Here is a 19593-nt window from a genome sequence, read left to right on the forward strand (position 1 = left end):
TTGGCAGCCGTGAAAGTGCAAAACAGTGGGTCAAGAAGATCCTATGTTCCTTATCTGGGTTGTAACCGAGATGCTATTAAAGGCCCAGGGTGCTAGATAGATGACAAGAATGGGCCGGGCATGGTGGCTCAAGCCTGTAATCCCAGCACTTTGGGAGGCCAAGGCGGGTGGATCATGAGGTCAAGAGATCGAGACCATCCTTGGTCCACATGGTGAAATCACGTCTCTACTAAAAATACAAAAAATTAGCTGGGCATGGTGGCACGTGCCTGTAATCCCAGCTACTCAGGAGGCTGAAGCAGGAGAATTGCTTGAACCAAGGAGGCGGAGGTTGCGGTGAGCCGAGATCGCGCCATTGCACTCCAGCCTGGGTAACAAGAGCAAAACTCCGTCTCAAAAAAAAAGAATGATCAGGTCCTATCAAAATCAAGGTGCTGAGCTAGAGTGGCCTCAGCCTTACCCAAGAACAAGCCAGGATTTGTGTCGATTTCACCTAGTCCTTAAGACAGTACATCCCAAACTCTCATGCCCCAAGAAATCACCTGGAATTCTCTGCAAAACCCAAATAGGAACCCACTCCCTGGGCATGTGATTTAGCAGGTCTGGAGGGAGCCCATGAACTTGCATTTCTAACAAGTTCCTAGGGGATGTGGTTGCCGCTGGTCTGGGGACTCCTCTGTGAATAGCTCTGCTTAAGAGACAGAATGACCCAGACTCTCCAAGTCAGTTCAGGACCCTTCTTTCCTGCATCTACCTCTCTTGCAAGGGAGCCCAATGCCCTGTGAAGGTTCAATACCTAGACTTTCTCATCATCATTGATGGCCGCCCGACCCAGGGAAGGAAGGAGGGCCTGATGAGGGACGGTCATTGGATCCGCCCCTTAGTCCCACGGAACGCGGCCAAGCCTGCTCTTGGACAAATGAAAATGAGAAGTCACCAGCACCTTTCCCGCCACTCAGCATCCTATTTGCCAGTCGATTTCTCCATCCTTTTGATGGAGTTGTGAGTTGTGAGTTCCATGAGGGCAAGGTCTGGCACATAATAGGTGCTTCACAAATGCTTGGCAGGTGGGGTGGGGTGACTGAATTACCCCCTCAAACTCCTGAACGGGTCAAACATTCCACCTGGCACAAGGTGGGCAGAAACATTAGGAGCTGGGGATGGAAGCAACAAGGTGGCCCCAGGGTCAAGGTCATCTGCCCTTTAGACTTCAGATCCCCTGGTCTCCAGCCACCTCCCTCCCACGGCAGAGCCTGCAGTCTCTGGGCTCCCCTCTCCAACTCTAGGCCTAAGAAGGTGATTGTGCTGGCAAAGGTGGAAGGTGGCACCTCGTGGGAGAGAAAGAGGAGGAGTAAGGAGGGGCTCCGGCCAGCACAGGGAGATGAAAGGAAAGAAACAGCATCTCCCCAGGGCGACGGAGGCTGCCTTGGAGCAGATGAAGCAGAGTTTGTGAGGGAGGCTGCCCCCCGGCCCCTCCCCATTCTCTCATTCTGCCTCCTCCCCCACTACCCACCTCCTACTCAGAACCAGTGACTAATTGCATCGCATTTCTCTTTGACTTGCGTCACCCAGCAGAAAGTGTGTGGTTGTTTTTACAGCTTATTCTTTCAGGGATTCTAAGTGACATTTTTTAAGTGCTCTTCCCCTGCCTTGGAGAAGCACACCCTCCTCTCCTCGCTCCCCCTCACTCACTTCCCTCTTCCGGGGGGCTGCTGACAATAAGAACAGATCGGGGGCAGGGGGTAGGCCTCCCAAAAGCTGCCAAGAGATCTTCCTTCTCCCTGGCCCTTGGGAGATTGACAGAGGAGAACCCCGCAGGAGATACCCACTCACCCTGCAAGAGAGAGTCCGTGCCGAAAGCCATACGGGGAAGCTCTTCTTTCTTCCTTTCTTCTTTCCCTCCTTCCTCTAACCTTCCTTCAATTCTTCTTTCCCTCTTTCCTCCCTTTCTTCCTCCTTTCCTTCTATGCTCTTTATATCCCCTCCTTCCCTCCATCCCTCCTTCCTTCTCTTCTTCATTCCTTTTGCCTATGATCACCGCACTGAGTGCCTGCTAAGTGCCAGCCCCAAGTATGGAGTCACAGGCAAAACAAACCCAGTTTCTGTCCTCCAGGTGATAAGTGGAGTAGGAGGTCCGTTGCTGTCAATGAGTAAACTGGCTGTTACCATGCAATGGGTATCTCCTATACTCTGGAAGGTTATAGGGTCTCACATTGCATAAAGCAGACACCAAACCTGGAGAGAAAAAGATGATCCGGGGAGTCTTCTGGGAGGTGGTGTTATAAAATGAGGATGGAATTTTGTAGAAAAAGGGGCAGAGAATAGAGAGAAATAAAGCAACATCATGGCTCAAATAAAATAGGAAAAGTATGAAGTGAGACCTCCGACAGCTCACTGTGCCATCAGGGAAATCACTCCTATCCATGAGCCTCAGGTCTCCTCCTCTGTAAAATGATGGAGTTGCGCCAGCTTTAAAACTCTGATAGTCAGACCTGTCATCATCAAAGAAAGGCGAACATCGCACTATGAAGGAGAGCTGTAAGTGAAAGCACCAATGGGCTTGGAATCTGAGGACCTACGTTTAAATCCAGGCCGCTTGTTACTCGTGGGCCTTGGGCAAGTAGCCGCAACCTCCTCATCTGTAAAATGGGGGTAAGAATGTCAACTGCCATGCTGGATTATTCGTAGAATGGTATGGGATAATGCATTTGCAAGAGAATATTGAGCACAGAGTGACTGAGTTCTGAGCTACCGTTGCCAGGGGTGTTTCTCCTGGCCCACACAGATGTTAAGAACCCAGGCATCTCTTTCTGCTTGAATTTCAAGCAGGCACTCTTCCCATCAAAAGAAGAAAGATGCTTAAAACCCCAAATCTCAATGGTCAGAGAGCATGGGAAAACAGCCACCAACGAAACATTGCTGATCTTCAAGAACTTTTTTTTTCCTGCCAGAAAAGCCTCTGACATGGACAGGAAATAGTAACATTATAAGACCCTCCCCAGATCAGAAAGACTTTCCACTCCAAAGACCTCAAAGAAAGAAGCAGACATCTCAGCACACAGCAGACCATGATGGACAAGAATACAGAGGGGCATCTGGAATAAAATCCAAATCAGAACCACAACGGTCACAAATCTGCTGAACTAAAAGACTTACCTGCCCCTTAGTGAGGAGGTGCAGAGACAGACGGATATCAGGAACACTCATTTTCTCTGCTTGTGGCGATCACTGGGCAATGGTCACAAGGGTGAGCCCTTCCCAAGAAATACTTTGGGCAGCCATCAATGATAGACTGGATAAAGAAAATGTGGCACATGTATACCACGGAATACTATGCAGCCATAAAAAAGGATGAGTTCATGTCCTTTGCAGGGACATGGATGAAGCTGGAAACCATCCTTCTCAGTAAACTAACACAAGAACAGAAAACCAAACACTGCATGTTCTCATTCATAAGTGGGAGCTGAACAATGAGAACACACGGACACAGGGAAGGGACTATCACACACCACAGCATGTCGTGGGGTGAGGGTCTAGGGGAGGGATAGCCTTAGGAGAAATACCTAATGTAGATGACAGGGTGATGGATGCAGCAAATCACCATGGCACGTGTATACCTATGTAACAAACCTGCACGTTCTGCACATGTACCCCAAAACTTAACATATACTTAAAAAAGAAATACTTTGGGCAGCATCAAAAGTCTCCAATTGAAGAACTCTTGTGGCCTGCACATAGCTTGCCTGGCTTTGCCCATCCTGGCACTTGGCCAAGGTTCCAGTGCCAAGAGGGGACAAAACCAGGCAAGCTATGCCCTTCCTGAACTCTGTCTGGAGATGCACTGCTGTTACGAAATATCTGGCATAGTGATTGGCACATGACTGCCCCCCAAATGTCATGAGCAATATCTTACTTGTATCTATTATTTGCAAAGTGATTTTTCCTACATTATCTCCTTTAATCCTTACAGTAACTCCATGAGGAAGTTGATATAGCAGTGCTCTTTGTGTTAGTCAGGAGTGCTACCCACCAAATATTTCCAGTTCTGCCCGCTTTCTGGGCACATGGTAAAACTGCACTTCCCTGCATCCTTAGAGTTAACGTGACCACATGACCTGCTCTGACCAGTGAAATGTGAGCAAGATCATGTGGTTACCTCTAGATAGAAACTGTAAGAGCTCATGTACCTTCATCTTCCCCCACTCTCCCTGTCCCACTGCCACAGAAACTGGAAACATTTCTGATGGCAACTATTTTTGTCAATCTGAGTCCTTAGAATGAAGACAACGTGTAATACAGCTTTTGGTAGATCCAGGGTAGACATGAAAAATAAATTAGAAATAAAACTTTGATATGATAAGCAACTTAGATTTGGGGGTTGTTTGTTATTGCAGCATCAGCCCCTGCTGACTGATACACCTATGTCACAAACAAGAAAACCACGGCTGAGATAGGTTAAGTGAACTAACTTGTCTTAAGTAACACACCAAGACAGTGGCAAACCCAATATATAAAGGGTGTTCTTTCTGACTGATTTCAATGTTGCAAACTTCTTTTGAATCTTGAACTCAGCCCCTTTGGAACTAGAACTACACAATTTCTTTTATCTTCATCATTAATCCCTATTCGCAGTGTCAGGCTGAAAAAAAAATCACACAAGATGAGTCCATTTATGAGTATCATCACTGAGTTGAAGCTTCTAGGAGCCTTGAAACTTCTCAATCACAGTCAAAGCTCTTGCCATCAGTAAGCCGGTAAGGCCCTATGCTATGCCTCAGTTTCTCTACTAAGGGCAGAACAGAGAAGACGGCTTGCGTCATCAGCCCTTTCAACTTTCCCATTTAGGCTCTAAGAGGAGACAAGTACAGGCATACCAGAAAATTCGGCGATGGCTTAAGCAGGGGAGGCCAAAAGTCCTGCCCACAAAGAATTACATCCACATTAGCTGCAGGCCAAGCTGCCAGGCAGCGGTAGGAAGCCTCAGAGGTCTGGGAATTCTGGGAATAATTGTCAAATGGAGCTCAGTCATCAGTGACAAGAAGTGGACGGGGCCTTAGAGGTACAGCCATGTCCAGCATGGACTTTCCTCTAAGAGAAGAGATAGACCCAGTTCCATCATGCAGAGGTAAAAATAGCTCAGTCACTGCTCTTGGGTTAGGCTGCTAGCCCAAGCCTTTTAATGAGGTCTTGGGCACACCGCACAGCCAACCTCAGCCTAGCCCAGGCCTGCATAATGGTCTCCTGGGCAGCCCGTCAGGCCTGCGGTCACTATACGACGTCCTTCATAGGCGCCTCCGAGCTGGCCCAGCCTTGTCCAGCAGTTCCAATGTGCTAGGCCTCAGGGCAGGTGTGGTCTCCCGTTTCATGATGTCTCAGCTCCCCAAAAGGAGCTCCAGGATGGCCAGGATAAGAAAGGGTTTGTGTAAATTGAGCATTTGCCAGGTCACACCCATTGCCCTGGACATTTTACTTAGTCATTTAGACTTCACAATCCTTCTGTTGGCCTGATACTGTTCCATTCATTTTGCAATGAGGAAACTGAGGTTCTGGAGAAAATCACCATAGCACAGTGCCTGTCAAGTATTAAATACTCACATAAACAATAATTCTTCTTATCATTGAGGTCACCAACAGTCATCATCATCACTGAGAAGATACAGACTTGAAATCATTCCAGAGTGTATCCAAACCCCTTCTTTCAGACATCAGAAAACTCTTCAGAGCAAAGTTTCTTGAACTTCGATGCAAATCAAAATCACTTCAGAAGTTCTTTTTTAAAAAAGCCACAGACACATGGGTTCTATCCTAGTCCAAATAAACAAGAGTAAGCAGGTTTGGGGCCCAGGTTTTGGCATTGGATTGTGCTTTCCCGATAACTCTGGCATACTTCCTAAGTTTGAGAGCCCTTAACTTAAATAGAAGAAAGTTTCGTGGTCACCCACATACCCACCCTCGGTCTCGATACCTCACTCAGTCTCCTAGGTATACTGAGATGGAGTCTCTAAAGTCTGAGTTCTCCTGTCTGAAATCCTGGAGAACTGATCTTTGACCTAAGAAAAGCAGCGTGGGTGGTTGCTGGTGTAAGCAGCCACTAGGATGGCACACAGATTTCGTTGACATATCTTGGTATTCATACCCTGTGCAATCCCTTCTCCTTGAATGTAGGCTGGATTGACTAGCTCCCTTCCGACAAAAAGAATGTGGCAGAAGTCACAGGATGCCGCTCCTGACACTGGGTTTGAAAAGACTGTGGCTCCCATCCCGAATGCCTTCTCTTGCTCTCACGCTTGCTCCTTCTGAAAGAAGCCTGCCGACACCATGGGAGCTGCCCCGTGGGGGCCCATGCAGTGAGGAACTGACATCTCCAGCTGACATCCAGCAATGACCCCGGGCTGCCAATAGCCATGGGAGTGGGCATGGAAGCGAATCCTCCTGCATCAAGCCTTGGGGTAGCCACAGCTCCCGTCAGCCTCAATGACAGCCTGTTAGAGGGCCTGAGCCAGAGAGACCTGGATTCCTCAACAACAGAAACTGGGAGATAGTAAGTGCTTGTCAGTGGAGGTGATTTGTTAAAAAGGAATGCATAACTAATACAATTATCCTTGTAAGTAAAGACTGGAGGTAGGTGGAATAATTGCCCTCAAGGACACCCATATCCAAATCCCTGAGTTTCTAAATATGTTACAACGTGGCAAAGTGGACTTTGAAGATGTGACTGTGTTAAGAATTTTGAAATGGGACTTTCCCAGATTATCCTGGTAGGCTCCATGTCATTATAAGAATCTTTAAATAGGAGAGACAGGGACAGAAGAGTTTGAATCAGGCCAAGTGCGGTGGCTCACGCCTGTAATCCCAATACTTTGGGAGGTTGAGGCGGGTGGATCACGAGGTCAAGAGATCGAGACCATCCTGGTCAACATGGTGAAACCCCATCTCTACTAAAAATACAAAAAATTAGCTGGGCGTGGTGGCGTGTGCCTGTAATCCCAGCTACTCAGGAGGCTGAGACAGAAGAATTGCCTGAACCCAGGAGGCGGAGGTTGCGGTGAGCCGAGATGGCACCATTGCACCCCAGCCTGGATAACAAGAGCGAAACTCCGTCTCAAAAAAAAAAGAGAAGAGTTTGAATCAGAGATACATCAGTGTGATGAAGACGTGGCCCGCCATTGCTGGCTTTGTAGATGGACGAAGAGGGCATGACCAGGGAACACAGTCTCTTGAAGCTGCTCTTCCCAGGGGCCTCCAGAAGGGACATGGGCTCTTATGAAATCTGGATTTCAGCTGAGTGAGATCCAGCCCAATCTCCTGACCTCTAAACATGTAAGATAATTTGTTCTAAGCCACCAAGTCTGTCGTAATTAGTTACAGCAGCAATAGGAAACTAACACAGGCATGAGAAGGACACTACTAGGAAGAGCTTTTTCTGCACAAATACAGTCGTGTTGACGTCTCTGCAGGAAGCTAGACTTTGATGAGATGAGTACAGTCATTGGGATAAAGCAATGGGGTTCAGGAGAATAAGGACATCAGGAGTTTGCCCCCTTAGGAGAAACCAATTGCAATAGCACAGTGTCTTAGCCCTGGCACATTTCCCTAACATACCCTCCAGCTGCCCCACAAAAGCACGCCACACACTCACCCCTTCAGAGGGCTACTGAGAGGGTGAGATAATGTAGGACAGGGTGAATGCCACATGACACATCTATAGCGTCATCTTCAGGGACTAGCAAGGCAGAGAGCTGCCTACACAATCCCCGGCTGCCCTTCCTGCTGGTATCACACACTCCCCTCTCCTTCCCACCACTCAACTTCCAGAAGACAGAGGTTGGGTCAGCAGTGATGAGACAGCATCAGAGAGCCCCCAGCCCCTCCCTGGACCTCAAAGCCACTGAAATTTCCATGGCCAAATCTGACTTTACTCAAACAAATAACCTCCCCACCCTGACCCTCAACCACCCAAGAGTCTACCAACTGAATTTCTGTGATAATTAAGACTTCTCACTCTACATATCTAATCTAATTTTGTCCCTAGTGAGTCAAGGTAGCAGCAACTGAGAAACCAAGTCCCAAAGAAGTTCATTGGCTGCAAAGCCAAGGCGGGAATCTGGATTTCCTGATTCCAGTCTGACATCCTGTCCACCAAACCACACTTTTCCCCACTTTTAGCAAAAGAACTCAAAATAAAATCCAATCTCAAGGGCTGTGAGACAGACAGAACTAAGTTCCAAGGCTGGCTCCGTCACAGAATGGCTGTCATTTCCCTCAGCCTCAATTACTCCATCCCTGAAATGAAGATCTAGTGGGAAAACATGAGACTGAGTCTGTGGTAGTGTCAGAGAGCTGAGGAGAAACACAGAAATACCCAAAGTCAGTAGCCACCCCCACTCAGATTTCCAGACCCAAAGCCGAAAACCATGAGAAAAATTCTCCAAAGTTTTTCTTTTTTTTTTTCCCCCCCACAACAAACTTTGAAAACTAGAATGTGGGCGTGGGCACTACTTTAATGATGTTTTAAATGACACGTGGATCACCTGCCAGGGAGCCAGGACCGGAATGCTGGTTTTAATTACACCGAATATTTCGCTTTCTTATGCAGAGGCATAATCAATTATCTTATTTAAAGGCATTACGATAATGTGTGTGTAAAATGGAGCCATTCCCTGTATTGCATTCGATTCTGCTAATTATAGGAGAATGTTTGGAGCTAAAATGTCAACTTGTCATCCGGATGGCTTGTAATTCAGGATTTGCATTCATAGACGGGAAGGGAACTCTCACAAAAACTGCATTCAGCTCGAGCTCATCTGGCCTCTGCCTCACCGGCTCCAGCAGCAAGGAGGGCACTGATCTCCACTCTGCCCCTGCTCCTATCTGTCACAGTGGGCCTTCCACCCTCTTCCCTTCCTCAAGAGGGCAAGAAAGGGAGGGAGGGCATAGGAGCAGGGGCAGCAAACCGCACCAGCTACAAAAATGGAAACGCGAGGTCCCTGCTGAAAACCCACCCACGCTCCTTGTTTGTTTTCTTCCTAGTAACAGAGATTCCAAACGCGGTTTGTAAAGAGATTAGGTCCCTAGGAATTGACGGTCTTTGGCTTTCTTGGGAATGCCAGTTGGATTTAATTCAGTTCAGCAAATACTTCACTCCCAAGTAAGTGCCTACTGTGTGCAGTGTGCCAGGTGTTCAGTGTAGAGGGCACTGGTTCTTAGCGTGGGGTCTGGAGCAGACCGCCTGCATCAGCCTCTGGAACTTACTAGATGTGTGCACTGTGAGTCAAGCTAACGCTCTGTGCCTCTGATTCCTTGTCTGTAAAATGGGGACAGCGGGGTCATTTTAAGGATGAGACAGATGATGTCTGTGAAGAGCTTAGAAAAAGCTTGATGTCAGTTAAGTAGTCAACAGACCCACCTGACATTATAGTCATGACCAGGACATATGACAGCTCCAAAGGAAACAGACATTCAAGAAGTAGGAGGGATCCCCTACCCATCCAGGGGCAGTCACCCTAATATCCACTTTGTCACAGCCATCGGCTTTACAGCAAGCTATTCCACCTCCTGTATGCCACTTTATCCTCCCCAAACTCATATGATTAGCCTTCTCCCAAAACAATAAAAAGGCCTTTCAGAGCAATGAGGTGATTACCCTCATTCAAGATAACCCTTCTGCCCAAAAGGAAGCAAGAATAACAGTCCCTCTGGACAGAGGAGGGAATCTTTCCCCCAGTTGAATTCTCTTCTCTCCAGCCCATCTGCCCAACTCTACCCAGCTGCGGCACCCTCAGCCCTGAGTACCAAGGACCAGGGCTGGGATACATCAGGAGTCCTCTCTCCGATAGCAACTACAGGATACAAACAACCTGCATAAGCAGCCAGCGTCAGCAGGACGGGGTCAGCTGGGGCCAGGGTGAGCTAAGCCAGGGTGCCTATGGGAGAGGCATTAAGACCCAACCTCCCGCTCCACCACCCAGGCACCGTTCCCAGGTCAGCTGACTGATTCCTAAGCCAGCTCATTCTGTCCTTCCCTCTCCAACCCTCCCGAGGACCCCAGCCAGCTTTCTTACATCTATATGCATCTCAGAACTCTCTGAGCAAAGCTTTGGACTTTCCTGCAACTGCGCAATGCTTCCAGAAATCCTCCTTCCAGATCAGATTTCACACCTCCATGCCTGACCTCAGGGCTCAGAGGCTTGGACTGTGTCATTCTCGCTGTTTGGAGAGCCCAGCCATACGGCCTTGCCCACCTGGACTTGCTCTGCTGCCTCCAGGACTTCCCAGTATGGTCAGGTCAACTATGACCAACTCAAAACCAAGCACCCAAGACACAAGCTATCTCGAATGCCTGTCAAGACCAGGTTAGTTCACACTCCCCAACCCCATCTTCCTTCAACTGCTTAGATTTCCAGGAAACCTGTGGTGTTGGAGCAGTCTCTGCAGCTCCCAAGAAGAGTGACCATATACCATGTCCCCATTCTATCTTCCCTGGACTTTGCTTTTTAGCATGATCCTCGTGTCTAAGAGCAGAACCATATCGCGAGCACCCCTTTTCCTGGGAGTTAGGCTCTTCCTCTCCAGTTTTAATTTGTTTTGATTTGTTTTCAAAATATTTTTATCCTTTAAAAATCTTGCATGCCGAAAAAAGTACTGGATATTTATTATAGAAAAGTGGAATGTACAGAAAAGTAGAAGGAAGGGGGAAAAATCATTCATTAATCCTCTGCCAGGAGGGCACTGAAGTTAGCCTCTCCTTGCTGAGTTTCATAGATGAGCTTTTTAACGTTAAACCAAATCCTAGACTGAGAGTTGAAACGAGCTGAAGCTCACAATACTGTGGAAGTGTGAAATCCAGTGATCCACGAGACCCACTGATGTTTCATGTCTCCTCTCCAAACAGAGGATTTCTAGAAGGTCTAACCCCCTATAGACTGAATCTTCATGAGGCCAAACAGGGTGACCACTCAGACTGTTGCTTCAACTATACTTCACTCTCGTCCCTGGAGAAACCCCTAATGTCTATAGCTGTGTCCCTAACCTCTGGGTTTCAGTGGTTTCCTGCTCCAGTGAGCTCCACGTCTCCAGCTCCAGCCCCGGCCTCTATCCTGAGCTCAGAACCACATTCCCAACAGCATCCCAATGTCTCCTGCTCACACCCAGTGTCTCAAAGCTGAACTCAGTCATCTTTACCCTTCAGACTTGCTCCACCACCCACCTCCTCGACAGCATTATTTACTCACTCACCCAGGCTGGCAACCTCCAAGTCATCTCTGACTCATCTCTCTTGCTTGTACCAGTAATTCATCAAGTCCCTTCGTTTCGTCTCTGAAATGTCTCGCACATCATTTCTCTCCTCTCATCTCCACCACCACTGCTGAGTAATTTCATGTCTCCGTTTTTTTTTTTTTTTTTTTTTTTTTTTGTCTTGTTTGAGACAGAGTCTCACTCTGTTGCCCAGGCTGGAGTGCAGTGGTGCCATCTTGGCTCACTGCAACCTCTGCTTCCCAGGTGCAAGTGATTCTCCTGCCTCAGCCTCCCAAGTCGTTGGGATTACAGGCCACCACAGCCCAGCTCATTTTTGTATTTTTAGTAGAGACAGGGTTTCACCATGTTGGCCAGGCTGGTGTCGAACTTCTGACCTCGCGATCCACCCACCACAGCCTCCCAAAGTGCTGGGATTACAGACATGAACCACCACACCCAGCCAATTTCATGTTTTCTTACTGGGGCAGCCAGCCTTCCCAATGGACCTCACCCCCCTTTCTCAGCCTCATTGACAGTGCTTCTCTTCCCAGGTACTTAATATGTCTCAGGCATTGTCCCAGACACCTTTCACTGATCATCTCCCAAGGATGAAGTACTTATTGCTGACCCTGTGCTACAGTTGAGAATCCAACTGACCTGGGAACGGTGCCTGGGTGGTGGAGCGGGAGGCTGGGTCTTAATGCCTCTCCCATAGGCATCCTGGCTCAGCTCACCCTGGCCCCAGCTGACCCCGTCCTGCTGATGCTGGCTGCTTATGCAGAGAAGCTAAACATCTCAGTTATTCATTAACAAGTAGCAAAGAATCCCGAAACTCAAGGTCTTGAAACAAGAGTGATTTGTTATACCTTACAGTCTGTGGGACTACGACCTGAGTGGTTCTTCTGCACGTCTTATGTGGGATCGCTCATATGGCTGCAGTCATCTGACAGCTTGGCTGGGGCTGGATGTTGAGGATGTCCTCAATCCATGTCTGGAAGTTGATGCTGGCTGTGAACAAGGCACCTTGGTCCTCCTCCATTTGGGTTCTCACCTTCCAGTATGCTACACAGGCTTCCTTTCCTGGTGGACTTGGGGTGGCATTCCACCACAGTGGAAAGCAAAAGCTTCAAGGCCTCTTAAAGCCCAAGCTCTCTTCTATTAGTCAGAGGAGCCACAGGCCAGCCCAATACCAAGGAGACAGACAAATGTACCTATTAATGGGAGAAGTAGCAACATTCCTGTTGCAAAAGGGTGAGGATGCAGGGAGGCCTGATTCACTGGGAACCATTGTAACAATGAGCTACCACACTAAGGCACTTGTCCACGGTCATCCACTCAGCTTCCAAATCCCAGGGTATACATGTGAGTCTCCTGATTCCACTGTTCCCCCATGTTCACATTGGTTGCCAGATCTGATTCCTCCCACAAAGCAGCCAGCAGTGGACGGGTCACCATGGGTAGTCAGTTGGTCCGTGCTTCCATCCATCCTGGAAAAAAGTGGCTGTCAACTGGACCAGCACCACCTCATCTTCCAGTAGTTCTGGCTTTGATAGCAGCTGCTCACCCCACCTTCCCACTCACCGCGTCCAGCCTGGCTCCGGCAAGCAGCATAATGCAGGACTCGAGAGCTCCTCCAGGTCCCCAGACTCCATTAAGCAGCTGATTAAAATTTGATGCTCCCATTTAACACCTATTAGCAAACACAGTACCCTCCTGCTAGGAGAGAGTTGTTGGAAGACGGGCCCTCCCAAGCTCCCAGCAGGACCCTTTGTGCCAGGGTAGCAACCATTAGCTGGAAGAAAGATAAAGAAGAGGTATACTGGGTGTGGAGGGAGGAAGGGGTGGGGGCTGTGTGTTATTTATGAAAGACCATCACTTCCTGAGCCCCAAAGTGGGACTGAGCTTGAGTCCTCAGTGCAGGTGTCCCACAGTGGACGGTGGAACCAGGCCAGACATGAGAAATTGGCATCCAAGAAACTGCACCCCAAAGGGATCGTGAGGGGCCACTGTCTCTCCCACTGCCTTCCCCCCAGGCAAAGCCTATACTGTCCAAGACCATGAGAAGATACATCATGGGAATGTATATAATCAGGATATCAATGCTGTCTTTGAAAGACTGAATCTCTGTTCCTAAGGTCAGCTGCAGGAATATCCCTCAAAAATAACCCCAAAAGGAAGGAGATCCAAGGGAATCCATGGCAGCTTTTCATCCCTTCATTCCTAAGCAGAATGATTTAGAGGCTGAGCACATCCAACATGGGGTAGGAAGGAAGAGGTCATCAGGCATATATTGATTGAGCACTTACTACATGCCAGTCCCTGGCATGAAAAGGGACTTCCACGGAGCAGGAAACAGAGACTCTACCCTCAAAGAGGATCTGATTTCACTAAGACCACAGGTGCACACACATCTGCAGTTAAGTAGCAATACAAAGTGTTCTTTCTATATATTTTAGAGACAAGGTCTTGCTATGTTGCCCAGGCTGGTCTCAAACTCCTGGGCTCAAGTGACCCTCCCACCTCAGCCTCTGTGTAGCTGAGGTTAAAGGCATGAACCACCAAGCCCGGGCACAGTGTTATTAGAAGGAGCATAGAACGAGGGTCTGAATCCCAGAATAGTCACTTCCTAGCTCCATGAGAAACTTCATAAAAAACAAATTCAAATTGTATGCTCCTGGTGAATGCTTAGCAGACACAGTGCTTTCCTGCTAGGAGAGAGAACTCAAGAGACGGCGTCCCTGGTAACTTTGAAGGTGATCATTAGGCAGAGCCTAGCAAGTCAGGTTGAATCAGCCTCAGCATCCTCATCTGTAAAATGCGGATGGTGACACCCACCACACAGAGCTGTTAGGCAGACGGGGTGATGCGAGGCCCATGGAAGCACATTGCCCAGCGGCTAGTCACAGTCAAGCTTCGTGATCACCCTGACAAGTGTAGGAGCTGAAGCCACCCTTCCAGGTCACAGAGCTTCCCAGGGTCCTGAAGTAACATGGAAATCAAGGCATCTTCATGTTTATCAGATTGGCTTTATTGCCCACAAGGCCCCCTCCATGAGACACAAAGCCCTTCTGGTCCCACCCTCTAACAATGGTCCTCAGCACATCCCATAACAGGTATTTTCACAGCAGAGCCACGGCCAGCCCCAAGGTGAGCCAGGATGACCAGGGGCCCCCCAGGACCCTTGCCCATCACGTGGATGTTCCCTCCACACTCTCACCCCAGGCCCTCAGAGGCTTGTATTAATCAATGACTCCCTTTATCTCTGACTCCTCTGTGACCTTCCTCCATCCAGAAGTCATTTGCTTCAGGACTGAATGCCCTTGGCTTCCCTTTGAACCCCTGCCTGTGCCCATGTACCTAGAACAAGTCCTTGGCCAGCCCCCTCAGTGCCGAGCTCCAGAGGGTTCTGAGGACTTCACACCATCACAGGATGGGGGGCACTGGGCAGCCAAGGAAGACCAGAGCGGGCAGGGTCCAGTGGCACCTTGAAGACTGCACCTCCCCGGGGTTATAGAAAGCAGGGCTGGTGGGGAGCTTCTCAGCAACTGTGCCTCACGGAGGGCCAGGGCAGCAAAAGAGTTTGGAAGATGATATGAAGTGAACTTGAGAAAGAAGACTGGAAGCCAGGGTGGCTGGGCCCTCCCTGCCTGCTGGGACCCAGGTTGTGCTCTGTGCACTCTGCTGACTCACAAAAAGTTGGGCACTTTTAAGCAGTAGAGGGATGGAATGGAATTAGCGGTTTGGGGAAGGTGCCTTTGCAGGGGTCAGGGAGGTTCCTTTTGTGGGAGGACAGCTCTGTATGCAGGGTGACTGGAGTCACTCCCAAGGCTCACTGCTGCAATCTCCCAACCAGGCGAGGGATTCGGAAAGAAGGACCCCACAAAAGACAGCAACGTTGCTTACTATTGTCGGCCACACCCTTGATTCCTTGCTCTGGAGTCAAATCCAGTTCCCATGCCCTTCCCTCCACCCCTCATGACTTGCTATGACATCCTCCGCAGCCTCTAGGCGGCCACGAGAATGTCCTTTCCAGCTTAGGGTCCACTACACTGACAAACTGCCCCCGGCAGGGCATCAGGTTGAAAGAGATTCGAGTTGAGGGTAATTAACTCGAGATCAGAGCTCCTCTTTGGCACTTACCAACTGCGCAGCATGGGCAAAGCGCTCAATCCTTCTGGACCTTGGCTTTCTCATCCATAAACTGAGAATCATAAACTCCCTTTGAAGGATAGTTGTGGGATTAAATGAGATAATCTATATAAATGTATTCCCATTAAAGTCAAATAAAATACAGAGACAAATCTTTAAAGTAAAAATGTTTTGTTTGGGGAAGTAAGAATTGCAATTCAGGGCATACAAACAGACTGGGTGGTCTCCAGTATGTCTGGAGAACAAAGAGGAGATTGAGAGTTTCATTAGGAAGAGAAATGTTATGCATTGTTTTGAAAGAAAGCTCATTGGCACTAGAGAAGCTTTTGGGAGCTGGCAAGCTCTGACTGGTGAGTGATCGTCGCAGGTAAAACCAGTCTTAGAGTCATGGCAGGTTGTTTCAGCAGTGACCAGGCAAAACTGGTCTTGGGGTCTCAGCAGGCCGTTTCAGCAGTGGAAAATTTAATTCTTGGAGCTGGTGCTTCATGTCCCCAGTACTTTTTTCCCCTGGCCCCTGACTCTTATTAAGCTGGGCATGGTAAGAATGACCCAGTTTGTATAATCAACTTTCACACTCCTAGCCCAATGCCTGGAACAGAGCAAGCCCTCGATAAGTGAGAGGCTCTCCATGCATTATGAGATACCCACTGATCACCACAGGGAGGATACATAATGGGAGGCCTAGTCCATACACAGCACTCCATTGGGAATCTGTGGCCTTAGAGATGGCCTCTCCTCCTCTCCGCCCCCTGTATCTTCTGTCTCCTGTCCCCACTGCACTGCTTGTATGAGTCTCTCACATGCCATCTTCCCAATCTGTAGGGACAACCTTTCCCTGGTCCTCTTTGCCATGACCCGGTGAAGCCCCCTGGAAAGTCAAGAAACTGCCTCTCCAGCCCTCAGAATGTGCTCAACTCCTTTTCATGGCTTATAGAGGGTTCTCAATCCCACTGTATCCCGCTCTCCAGCCCCAACGCCTTCCCACTTTGCACCTATAATCCTATCACTCCAAACTCCCCACCATCCCCCAGACACCCCGCTATGCCTCCATGTTCAAGCAACTGCAATCTCATCTGCTTAGAAGACACATCCCTCCTTTCACCAGTACTGGCTCCAGGTGAAACCTTCGAATACTCAGAGACCCAGATCCATGTCACCTCCTCAGCAAAGCTTTCCCTGGCACCCCTAGTAGATGGCATTGGTTTTTCTTTATGCCAGGGGGTCTGCAATCTATGGCCCAAAGGCCAAATCCAACCCACCATCTGTTTTTCTACAGACTGTGAGCCAAGAATGGTTTTGACATTTTTAGGTATTTGAAAATAATCAAAATAATAATATGCCATGTCACGTGAAAATTATGTGAAGTTCACATTCTAGTGTCCATAAATAGTTTCATCAGAATACAGCCATGCACATTCCCTTAGGTATTGTCCATGGCTGCTTTTGCACTGCTACAGAGTTAAATAGTTGCAACAGAGACTGCATGACCCACGGAGTTTAAAACATGTACTCTCTTGTCCTTGACATAACAGAAAACCTTGCTGATCTTGGCTTTATGATGCTACAATTTTTATTTCAAATGCTGTTGTACCAGGATCTGTCTTTTCTGTGGATGGTGAGCAACTCAAGGGGAAATCTTGGTCAAGACTGATCTTTGGGTCTATTTCAGCTCCTGGCAGTAGTAGACATTCAATGTTCTGCTCCCACTGGCAACACAATGGTCTCAGCTCCCACAGCCAAGCCCCAGTGCCTGGGATCTGGTAACACCCACTGCTCTTTGTCCCTGCAGACCTATTTGTGGTAGGACCTGCTGGAGAAACCTCCTGAAGCATCATTTCCCCCTCATAGAAATAGAAACTATGGCCTAACAGAGTAAGTTGACTTGCCTCAGGTCATGCAGTTGGAGAGTCAAATCCAGATCTTACCCTGCAAACGTAACACTACTCTCTCATCCTGCCCAAACACAGCCTGTCATGCAGAGGCACCAGAAGAGTCCCTGGGCTCTGAGGAGCTGAAACTTTCAGTAGCAGAGTCCCAGGACCAGAAGCAACTACCCAGGAATGTTTGTTGCGTGAGGTTTATAAGCAGCATTTGCCTAATAAAATAATTTCTGAACATCTCACATCCCCTAATTACTCGTCACAATAATGTGAGGCATCTCCCCGTGTGCTTGTTTTTTCCTTTGCTGGCATAGCGCGGGAGCTCCTGGGCCTGGGAGGCGGCGATAAATATAGCCGCTCATTTACTCACCAGTTGGGTTGCCCGAATGCACAACAATACACGTCACCACCCGGACACGTGCAGAGCCCACGCGCACACTCATGGAGAGTATTGCCGTTTTGGACCACATGGTGTCCCTGGCACTTCCTGGATCAGCCCTATCAGAGAAAAGGGCATGAACTGGTCCAACATGATGCCAACTGGCCGGAACTGGGACCATTCTTTACTTCAGTTACTGGGAGGCAGAATTGGGAGTGATAGAAGGAGGAGCTTTTCTAATGATGAAGCGCTATCAAGGGTACTTTTTCACTAGGAGAGGACGAGTTGGCTTTTGAGGTCCCCACAGGTTCCAACTCTAAGACATTCTGTACTTAGGAACGTTCAACTCATTTCTCCTCAGCCTCCGGGAGCTCAGGTTGGAAGCGCAGCAGAGCTGGGTGGGGCTGGGGTGTGGGAGGGGAGCGGAGCTCCTACACAACATTTCCGCAGTGTCCTCAAAGCCAACCCGCCACTTTCTCTTTACGGTCTGATGCTGAGTTCAGTCCCCATCTCTGCCTCTCAGGAGAATCAGTAGCAGAACCATGAGGTGGTCTCGAATCCTTCCTTTCTGGGTCCACACTCTTACCCCTTCTCGGCTATCCCTCTTGGTGCCCCGTGTCTCCTCTGACTCCCTAACACCAGCACCCCCTACTCAGCCTTCTCCAAAGCCTTTATTTCTCCGTGTTATGGTCTGGAGCCCTCAGATGCTCCAAAATATGTGTGTGTGTGTGCGTGCGTGCGTGCGTGTGTGTGTTTTCCTTCCCACCGTATGTGTATACTAACAGAGCTATTCCCAAATTTTCCAGAAAACGGTTCCACCTGAGTATCTCCCAGACCAGCAGAAAACTGCTCCCTGTAGGCAAATTTTCCTAATCCTGATGGTCTTGCTCAGAGGGTCCCTCTCCTTTGCAAGATGGCAGGTGGATACAGAACTGAAATATCTGGTCAGGTCGTTTCTGACCAGCTCACTTCAACATGGGGATTCATCCCTGGGGTCACAGGACTCTTCTGCTTTCTGAAGTCATTCTGAGAAGCAGCAGGGCTTGTGTGTATTCACAGCACTGCCCTCGGAGCTCAGTTGTCTTAGGTGTGCTAAAGTGCCTTTGCCAGACAGGAAGATTGATTGGAACAAGCCTTGGAGAGGATGATAGTAAGTGTCCTATGGGGCAGAGAGAGAGGCAGGTCTCTCCAATGTAGATGTCTACCTTGGAGATTCTTGGATTGCCAGCACCTCTGCTCAGCCACTGGGGACCACCGGAGGCTTCCTCATTCAATGGCTTTTCTCTCATTGGCTCTTTCTGAAAACTGCTTTCTTTCTTACCATTCCCTCCTCTGTTCCCTTCTATCCACTGACCAAGCTGAAGCTTCCTACAGTGCCTTGGCAAGCCTAGAAACCAAACAGAATATAAAATGAACACAACTTGGCTTGTGCCTGTAATCCCAGCACTCTGGGAGGCTGAGGCAGGCAGATTACTTGAGGCCAGGAATTAGAGACCAGCCTGGCTAACACAGTGAAACCCCATCTTACTAAAAATGCAAAAATTAGCTGGGTGTGGTGGCGGACTCCTGTAATCCCAGCTACTCTGGAGCTGTGGTGGGAGAATCACTTGAACCCAGTAGGCGGAGGTTGCAGGGAGCCAAAATTGGGCCACTGCACTCCAGCCTGGACAACAGAGCAAGACTGGCTAAAAAAATTAAAATAAAAAAAAAAATGAGCCCAACTTGGGTTGAAATCACATCTCTACTGAGTGTAAGGAAACCTGGTATGCACCAAACCTCTTGTAGGTTCAACTTCTTTATCTGTAATATGAGGATGGTAAGCTCTATCTCTAACAGACAGCTGTCATTCTTGCCGACCCAGCAATGATGCTGCCATCATCTGGTGTCAACACCATGCTTTTCCCTGAAGAAACCCATGCCATTCTCACACCCAGTCCATGTGGTTTCCTA

This window comes from Saimiri boliviensis, chromosome 5, assembly GCF_048565385.1.
Source record: "Saimiri boliviensis isolate mSaiBol1 chromosome 5, mSaiBol1.pri, whole genome shotgun sequence".
NCBI lineage: Eukaryota > Metazoa > Chordata > Mammalia > Primates > Cebidae > Saimiri > Saimiri boliviensis.